At 52.3% G+C, this 9198-nt stretch overlaps 1 protein-coding gene across 1 annotated transcript in view; it reads left to right on the top strand.

Moving 5' to 3' along the window:
- Positions 1-357: 357 nt before the first annotated feature.
- The window catches only part of LOC143423956 (latrophilin Cirl), a 344006-nt gene continuing 335165 nt past the window's right edge, over positions 358-9198 (top strand). Inside the window, exon 1 of the mRNA XM_076895660.1 lies at positions 358-376. The gene's annotated coding sequence lies outside the window, so the exon portion shown is untranslated. The remainder of the gene's footprint in view (positions 377-9198) is intronic.

The raw sequence follows: 9198 nt of genomic DNA, 5'->3' as shown, positions 1-9198 counted from the left end.
TTAATAATCACGCGAACCCATTGAAATTCGTGTGCCGTTTCGCATATTAACGAGGGCAATTAAAGAGGAAAAAAAGGGGGTGGAGGAGCAGCCAGCGAGCGGGGAACGGGCCCGGATACGGAGGACTTCTTTTTACCTCGTTTCGCGAACACCGAAAAAGAGTTCTCACGCCGCACGCGAGAGGACCTCAGGCAGGCAGGCACGCACGCACGCACGCACTCACGCACCCCTTTCGGGGGAAGGACCACTCGAGGAGCGGAGGAACCCCTGATACCGTCGAGGATCTTCGTTCGTTTCTGTGCTTCTTTCTTTTTTTACCGTCCACCGGTGACCAGTCTCGTCCCTTGAAGATTGCTGCGCCACGCATCGATCGTAGGTGAGTCTCGTTTTCACGTTTTACAAACAATCGCCACGTTGACGCCTGTTGTCGTTACACGCAGCTACGAATCGAACGACGACACGTAGATCGATGTTCGCGCGCGGAACAAAGCGCGACGTTCACGGAATTGTTTATCTTATACTCTGCGGCGTAGAGCAGACCGCGTTATGCTGCGTGAGCACTGCCTCGCGAACGAAACACGACTAACCGCGTACCATACTTGACCTCCCTCGCGGGTTACAGTCATTTCTCTGTTCCGGCGATTCTTCTGACAAATTGCGTTAGCGTAACTAATTTCTGTTGCTGTCAGCCGGCCTGGTATGTTAAACTGGGGGGAATTCGTTTCGATTCGTGGAAATAATTGTCGCACGGGGCGTATTTCTTCGTATCCTTTGACGAGTCGTTGCATACGAATAAATATTAATTTTCTCAATTTACAACAAATTTGTTCGATCGATCAGGTGAAAGTATAGTCCAGCCAATGAAACTCTCGATATTTTTGGATGCGCGTTACACGTATAGGCGTATATCGTCGTCGACGAAGGGGTGCGATAGGTTTCGTACCTGCACGAGGGTGTCCGTTCGTCCTGCACTATAACGTGAAGGACGCGTGTTCGTGTCTGTCGCCGGGAAAATCCTTGAAATCGAATTTTCCGAGACGAGGGTCCTCTTGGGAGTAGAAGAAAGGGGGAAGGGGTGGAAAGAGCCTCGGTCCGGCGAGCGGTAGGAAATTCGTACGTCAGTTCGGTTGGGACGAAGAAGGAGGAAGTACTTGTGCCGGGGCGAACGTGCCGATTTCGTGTGTCGGCGTTTCCGTGCAATTTAGTCGCATACGATTTATGAAATTGCGAGTGCAGCTCGCCGGGTAGAGCGCACGGCTTTATTGTTGAAATTTCTTGTCCTACCAGAACGCCACGTCGGTGGTCCGCCACTCGAAATGCACTTAATAAGCAGAATGAAACGCCTCGCGCTCCCTGGCGATGGGTTACGCGCGAGCTCAGCAGAGACGGGACTTTTATCGTTGAAGTACAACAAATTCCTCGTTACTCGCGTTCGGTGTTTTACGCGTGGCCGTTTTCGAAACTATGCACGCGCGGTGTTGTTCATCATAATTGGCGTAGCTGCAAGTAAACCGTAACGATTCAAACATTCCGCAAACACGGGGCACACATTTTGCATTCGTTGCACGCGAAACGCGTACTGGGAGCGTCGAAAGCTCGCGGAAAAGTGGAAAATTCTGGCCGCGGTTGGATACATTGGCGATTGTCGGTTAAATCGAGCATTGTCTCTGCCCGAAGCCGCAAAATATAATACGTCCACCCGCGAAGCCGCGCGCGTGCGAGAGTCGACACGTCCATTAGAACCGGGGACGTTTAACAGAAATTGTGTGACGTTCCGCGCTGGCATTGTATACGGCGGACAAGCGTAGGTATGCCCAAATAAATAGACCGTGTTACATAAAGAGCCCTTGTTTAAATTATATCCACGGAGGTATTGCGCTCGTTCTACCCCGCAGCGAGGGGAGACAAAATTGCGCCATTTTCCGGAACAAATGGTTCCTACATACGGAAGCAATACGCCGACCGTACGAAATTATAACGGATATATCACAACTTTCACCCTGGCTGGGAGCCGCGTACGCGTTACGCGTTACGTACGTCTCGATTTTTCGCCTCGCGTCGCGAAATTGATTTCGCTCTAGGCTCGCGATCGCGGGGAGGAAATCATCGCGCGAGGAGGATTCGGCAAGGTTTTCTCTACGGTCCATCGATGGATCGCCGTTCGAACGAGGTTGGACGCGGAACGAAACGAGGCTGATGAGAAAATCTCGCGAGAACGAATACGAGATAGTTTTGTTTCGTGCGACCGGTCACTGGGACTAATGGACGGTTATAGCTAATAACGCTCGTGAAAAGAGAGGCATCAATTAAGGAACAAACGCGATACGGTCGATCCTAAAAGCCGAGCGGGGCGAACAATGCAACGGTGTGCCTCCTGGTGTTAAACGGGGATCCACGGACGCCCGGAGTGGCCGTACTTTTTAAGAACGGTGCGCGCCTCCTCGAAACGTACAAACTGGTTTCGGGATAGGCCCGCTCCTCCCTCGTGCTCACGGCTCGTTCTCTTTCTCACACTCCGTCCCGGCTCCCATGGCGGGGAGTCGATCAGAGGTTCTCTCGGGTGCGTTTCGGTGCCTCTCGTCTTATTTTCGGGGTTCTATCTCGGCGAAAAATCTATGTCAACCGACATGTTGACACGTGTTTAAACGTGGACCGCTCGCGAGCGCACGTAGGAGACCAGACACGTTGCCGGGACGGAAGGCGGAGGAGTCTGGTGGTGGAGATGAGGCCAGGGTGGAGGTGAAGGTACGGAGGCGGGTGGCGAGGTAGGTGTCGGGACGAGGCGAGAGAAGAAAGGGGGTGGCGCGCCGGGTTGGAAGTCGAGTTACTGGTATGCAGTGTCGGATTTCGCCTTGTCCGTAGGAAGAGCACGCTAGACGAAGAAGGGAACGAGAACGGGAACGAGGTGTACCGAGAGGAGCCGGAGGAACACACCTCGAGAGGTGTGCACGCACGCACACACACGCGCGCGTCTAACACGCATGCTCGGGTTACACCCTTCTCATGAATCAAAACTATTCGAGACAGAGAGAAAGAGACACGGGAGGAGGACGGGCGAGAACGAGGCCGAGAGAGCGAGCGGGGAAACGTTAAAAGGGTTAGGCAGAAAAAGGAAGAGGCGCAGCGGAAAAGGGTGGCCCCGGTGGGGGTGGTGGGCGAAAAAGAGAGACGTACGAGGACATACGTGTTCGCTTACAATGAACGGGAGGTCACGCCGCGGTAGCTATCGCGTTCCCTTGATCCCCAAGATACGAGTTTAATTTTATTATGACGTGAACCGTCCGGCAACCGCTATCTTCGAATCGGTCGCTGCGCTCCCTGCAGAGGCGGCCGTGTACGCGAACCGGGGCTGCCGTCGAATGGCCTATTTCACCGCGGCGCACGGTGACCTTTCGCGACGCGGTAAAAGGGGATCGAGGGAGAAGGTGTAATTGTTTAGATGGGGCCGATCGATCGACACTGGAAAATAATATAAATGGATAATAGGCTCATGCCCGGTGCCATGCGAGCCGTGCGCGACGTTTCGCGATTTTCAACGGGGTATAATCAGAGATAGAGCCGGGGGATCGTTCTTCCTCTCCGTCCTCCCGGCGAGCTTATTGTTTCAAATCGACGAAACGATCGTGATCGGGAATCGTGACAGCTGGATATGCATGCCAAGGTTTTCGTCGAGAAATAAATGTTTCTACGCTCGCAGAAACGAAAGGATGAGCCCAGAACTCGGCTGGTCTCAGGTTCTAGTTCCTCGATGTGTCAACCATCTTTCCCGGCGATGTGCAACGATTCCATATAATTTCTACGAAGCTGTCTCGAGTGTGTAACGAACGATCTATGAGTATCTCCGGGTAGACGATAGTCGCGCGTGTTGTCATCCAAGAATAATCTTCGATCTATCCTTTCACCCTGAGTCATCGGGTGGTCCGACGTGGTCGTCCGACGTGGCAGCGGTCAATTTGCAAATCGAGCCCACCTGTATCTCTTCGTCGCGGAATTGATAACGTACGAATCGCAAACGATTTCCCAGAAATAGCTGGCGGAGTTCGCTTCGACTCGCGGCTCGCATACCCAGACGATGATAATTCTCTCACGCGAAACTCGCGTATCTTAATTAAATCTCGCATTATGCCCTCTCTAGCCAGGTTGGACAAGGAAAAAACAGTTGATTTTATCGTTTTTCACGAGCGCGATCCTAATCGGCAGGGTTTAACGCGCTCGTGAAACGTCCGATCGAAAGTGTACGGGCCGCGTGATCGCGTTCCAATGGTCACTTTCCGCGGTCCGCGATCGTTGCATTTAAAAGGTTCGAACAGCGCGCGCGGTGCGTTTCGCGGAATTTTATTACCGTGGCTCCGGTCGTGGAGCGCATTACCGGGTAGAGGAAAAGGCGTAACTGCGCGCGGCAGAAACGCGAGTTTAATGAAATGAAGATCCTATTCAGAGGTACGCACGGATGGGAAGAGGTCACTACACCGGCTGGTAACTAGATACTTCAGAAGCCCACATTAGAATAATTCCGCGAGTGTAACAGTCGCGCCTCGCGAACCGATATTAAAAAAGGCATTGTCGTCTGTGCCGTATCGGTGAATCATTCCTACGTGTCGGTCGAACAATGCGACGTCGGCATTATTAGCATTTTGCTCGAATCCAATGCAATTCAGCCGGATTCTATTGATCCGTGGAAAATACTTTCGCCCCGAAGAACGTTGCCCATCGACGCGATGCGACGCGACGCGACGCGACTCGACTCGACTCGGCTCGACTCGACGCGACGCCGCAATACCAACGTAATTAATTCTTTCTCAGGAATTTCATTTGACTTCCCTCGCGGCTCGCTAAGAACCGCCGGCGGATTACCACCCGCCATTTTTTACTCGTTACCGTAATGAAAACTGGCTGCTCTTTAACGCTGGGTGTCCAATTAAAAGGTTCGAGTGCGTCTAATCGGCGAATAACGTTCCCCCGCCTAGCCGCGTACATTTATACATGAGGCAATCAACGCTGCGTCTCTGTTATGAGCAAGTGCATCGCGAACGAACACGAACAACCCTTTTTCTGCCGTCGCGGTGTCGAATGACGAGAACAATTAATGCCGCGTTTTGCTTGCGCATCAAAAGTGCATTTCTTCTCTCTCCCTTTCTGCCTTTCTCTCTCGTTGGACAATATCCGTTCCAACTCCGGCAATTTTGGCAATAAAAAGCAACCGTCGAAAAAAAGGTAAACGGGTTCCGTAACGATCGAACGGCGAAGAAAAAAAAAGCGAGTTATGCGATACCTGAAAATGTTACGACGTTACAGAGTAATGGAAGCAACAACGAAAATTGGATTAACGCCGGGCTTTGTCTCGTCGGTGGTTTCTTCGTGCCGGGCAAAAACGAGAATTGGATGATCCATCTTGCGATTAAAAACGATCGTAAAGTTGCTACGGGCCCGGGGAGAAAAAAAATCTATTCGATAATGGCCTTGATGATTACGCGCCGTTCCTCCGTTCCGTCAGCTAAAAAGTAGGAGGCGTTTTACATTAACCAACGTCGCCGTTCGACGTGGCAAAAATGTACATTCCTAACGGGCCGATACGGAACGTCTGGTAACAGCTGACTTTTTGCCGATAATCCGCGCGCATTAAAAGTTAATGGCACGTAACGTTAGAGAATAGGGAAGAGGGAGAGGGGACCTAAAAAAAAAAAAAAAGAAAAAGAAGGAAAACACAGGGAGCAAGATCGTCAAACGTTCCGTCTTCAACGGGGACAAATATTCGAAGGATGTTCGATCGTCGATGAAATTGGTACGTTCGTAAAACGTGATCCAATTTCCCGGACGATGTACCAATGCGCGCTGCGTTCGCGTAATTCGTTTCCACTTATGTCGACGGATCGAAATTAACGCAGCCGTTGATGCCACCGCCGAATTTCCATCCCTCTTGGTGCCCGCCGAAAAAGGTCCGCGGTCAAGTGCTATCTCTGGAAATCCATGACGGCGGAGCCGCTCGCGGAAGGCGAAATACCGTGGAATTTGCATTACTAATGCGCAAACTGCGTCAAACGAAATACACCAAAGTGTTTTACCGTGTATGAATGGAATTGTGCTAGCCCTATCGTCTGTGCCGAGTTACACGTACGAGCGTGAATAGGCACAATCGAAAGACTATCGTGGCCGCGCGCGTTGTATACGTGTACGTTCGAATAGAGACGAGTGCGATACACGCGGTAGGAAAATACGATGCGACCTGACCCGGGTATACCGGGACCAATCATTCAATTAACCCCGTTGTGTACGATCCTCTTGATGCGATTTTATTTAATAAAGCTAATGTCAAACGTTCGGCCTTATAATAGATGACAGACGAACGCGTCTGCTTCTGCTTCATTAATAATCGTGCAACTACCGTACGAGCTGCCCCGTATTGTCTCGTAACGGGCGACACCTGATTCTAGATGAAAACAAACAAACTCAAAACGAAGCGAAATACCTTCGAATAATCGTTCGATAACACGTACGATTAATTATTGTTGAAAAGTTGATGCTGAACGAAAAGCGACGCGATCCAATTTAGACGCGGTGCAAAGCGAAACAAGCGTCGAGAACGATTATGGGTTACAAGTTTCTTTCACTTTGTCTTATCCAGCGGCCCCGATGAACGCGCGGGAACGGAATGAACGCGAGTCAATTTCCGCGAGTAAGTGTGGGTGCGCGTTCGTTCTATAGGCGTTTTCAGTGAATACATGCAGCGTCGGTATTAGTTCCGTTTAATTAGGTAGGAAGGGCAGGGAACGGGGGATTGGATCCGTGTAAAGCGTAATCCAAGAGAGATCCCGATTGACCAACTCTGCTCGACCAGGCAGGAGCAGCGAGCCAGTGGCCAGGCGGACGCTCTGGCCACGGCTGCGTGGTCCCTGCTCCTGCGATAATAGAATCTGCACGTTCGATCGTGCCTCGCGAACATCGACGACCGCTGCGGAAAGAAATATCGACCTGGTTCCTCGGATGGCCCGTTCGATTTGCCTGGCGCGTGGCGAATTTCACGTGATCGCTCGTTACAACACCAGGGTATTAATTTCATACGCGTAGGAATTAATTTTCGCGCGAAACAATCGCGAGCGAAAAGTCGAACGGGGATGCGCGTCGCGTCGGAGGAACGCGAGGCCAGCGTGGGCGTCCGACGCGATAAATAAGTAATAATATTGCCCGCGCGAGCGGATAACGTACGAGCGGCGTTACTCTCCATTCCGCGCGACAGACAAGAAGGTGAAACGCAAAAACATTCTCATCGGGCAACAAATTTTCCTAGAGTTATGTCGCTGAACGACATTCCGCTTTTAGCCACGCTCTTCCCTATCGAGGGGCTCGAAGTAGCATAGGCTCTCTGGAAGCGGTGTTTTATATCATCCCGTGCATGCGGTTTTACCTCGTAAAACTGTTGTCTCTGACGAAGCCCGCTTTCTCCGTCCCGGCCCACTCGTAGCCGCGTAATCCAAGGCTCCTTACGCCGTATTTCCGTCTGTCGCTCGTATTTTCCGCGGGATGAAGCTCGTTCGTTTTTTCCCCTCTTTTTTTTCCTCCTTTTTACGTAGCCTCTTCCCGGACTTGTTGTTACTCCTTTCAGCGCGGATAAATGAAATCCAATATCGCGCGGCGCAGAGGCGCGCTCGCGTTCGCCGCCGCGAACGCTCGCCCGCGCGATTTTTAACAACAACCCCCCGGGATCGTTATTCGGCTGGCAGCGCGGAGGGTCGTGCTGAATATCGAAACGAAGTTATTCGTTCTAATACAGGCTGAATTAATTTCATTAGTAGCTCTCGCAGTACGAGCGATTCTCGTTGAAGTTTCACCGTCTGCTCGAACGGACGATCGAATTAAATCCCGATGGAGGTAACCCGGCACGTAGGACGTAACACGACAGAAGGCAGTAGCTTTCGCATAGTCCTGCCGACTCGCGAGTTCTTCTTTTTCTCTGTTCTCCCTCTCGGTTTGCCCCCCTCTCACCCTCCTCTCGAAAGGGGTTGGCGAGGGGGAGTTGCTCGTTCCTTCGCGGCAGGACGCAGCTACCAGCCAGATGAATAGATAGCGGCTAATTTTCAGCGTTCATTAGAGCTGGCCTCTCGGTCTCTCTGTCTGTACGCGTGTACTTGGACTCGTTGCGCTCGCGGGACACGTACCAACCGAGGGGTGTACACGAGGAGAAGCCCCCGTGTACCGAATAAACGGGCACACGTACGCGGCCGCCTCGTACAGCCGCGGAGATCGCAGCGGGTAACATAGAGGCACGCCAAGAGAGCAAATAAAGAGATCCGGCATCCAGGAGAAATCTAATTCCTAATTGGTGCTTCGCTCTCTCCGTACCTTGCTCGTGTCGGTTATCTACCGCTATCGAAGCGCACGACCGGACCTATCGGGCTCCGCTGCTGCCCGGAGAAAAGGTTACAAAGAACAAATCGGGTAGAAAAGGGTGGCCGCGGACTTGCCAAGAGAAAGAGGGAGAATAATGGCTGCGGTTTAACTGTCAGGCACAAAAGGGGGAGTCGAAACTGCCGAATCCACGCCGCCGCCGGAGAAAGGGAGAGAGGAGGACGGGGGTAAAGGGTGGGCGGCGGTAGGAAACGGCGCCTGGCGTCGAGGGTTGGAAAGATAGAGGCCTCCCGGGCTCGATTACAAAAATTGAATGTAGCCTCACCTGTCAGTCGACGGAACAGACTGCACCCCGTTACCGTGTTGGATACAGCCGCGGATCACTTTATGCCACCGTCGGGATCCGTGGAGTACGCGCCCCGCTCGTTCGCATATTAAATTGGCCCGCGAAGAGTCCGCCACGGGTCTGTCGTTGGCAATCATCGGAAATCGCGCGTGTCGTTTACGACCGCGGTAATTTCCATCAGCCACCGGGACAGGTTTGTTTCGCGGCCACCTTTCTATCGGGGGACGGTCGTTGATCGCGTCGCGATGGGAAAACGAGTAATGGTACGGATCCCCTCGTTTGAATATTTATAAAGACATCGTCGCGACGGGGTGACAGGCGTTTCTTACGGGATGCTTCGTGGACCCAGGCGCACGCGATACCACACCTCTGCTGCGAACGGAGGCCGCCTTAATCGGCGTCGTTGCCGTTTAATTTCGCGTTACACCCGATCGCTCGAGCGGGACACCCTTTGTGTCTCTGGCAATTACTTTCCGCGGATGAAGACGCGAAAGTAGCCGTTTAACCGG

The sequence above is a fragment of the Xylocopa sonorina genome, chromosome 5 (genome assembly GCF_050948175.1).
Source record: "Xylocopa sonorina isolate GNS202 chromosome 5, iyXylSono1_principal, whole genome shotgun sequence".
Classification (NCBI taxonomy): Eukaryota; Metazoa; Arthropoda; class Insecta; order Hymenoptera; family Apidae; genus Xylocopa; species Xylocopa sonorina.
Note: the sequence above shows the minus strand (reverse complement) of the source record. Positions and strands in the feature narration are given on the sequence as shown.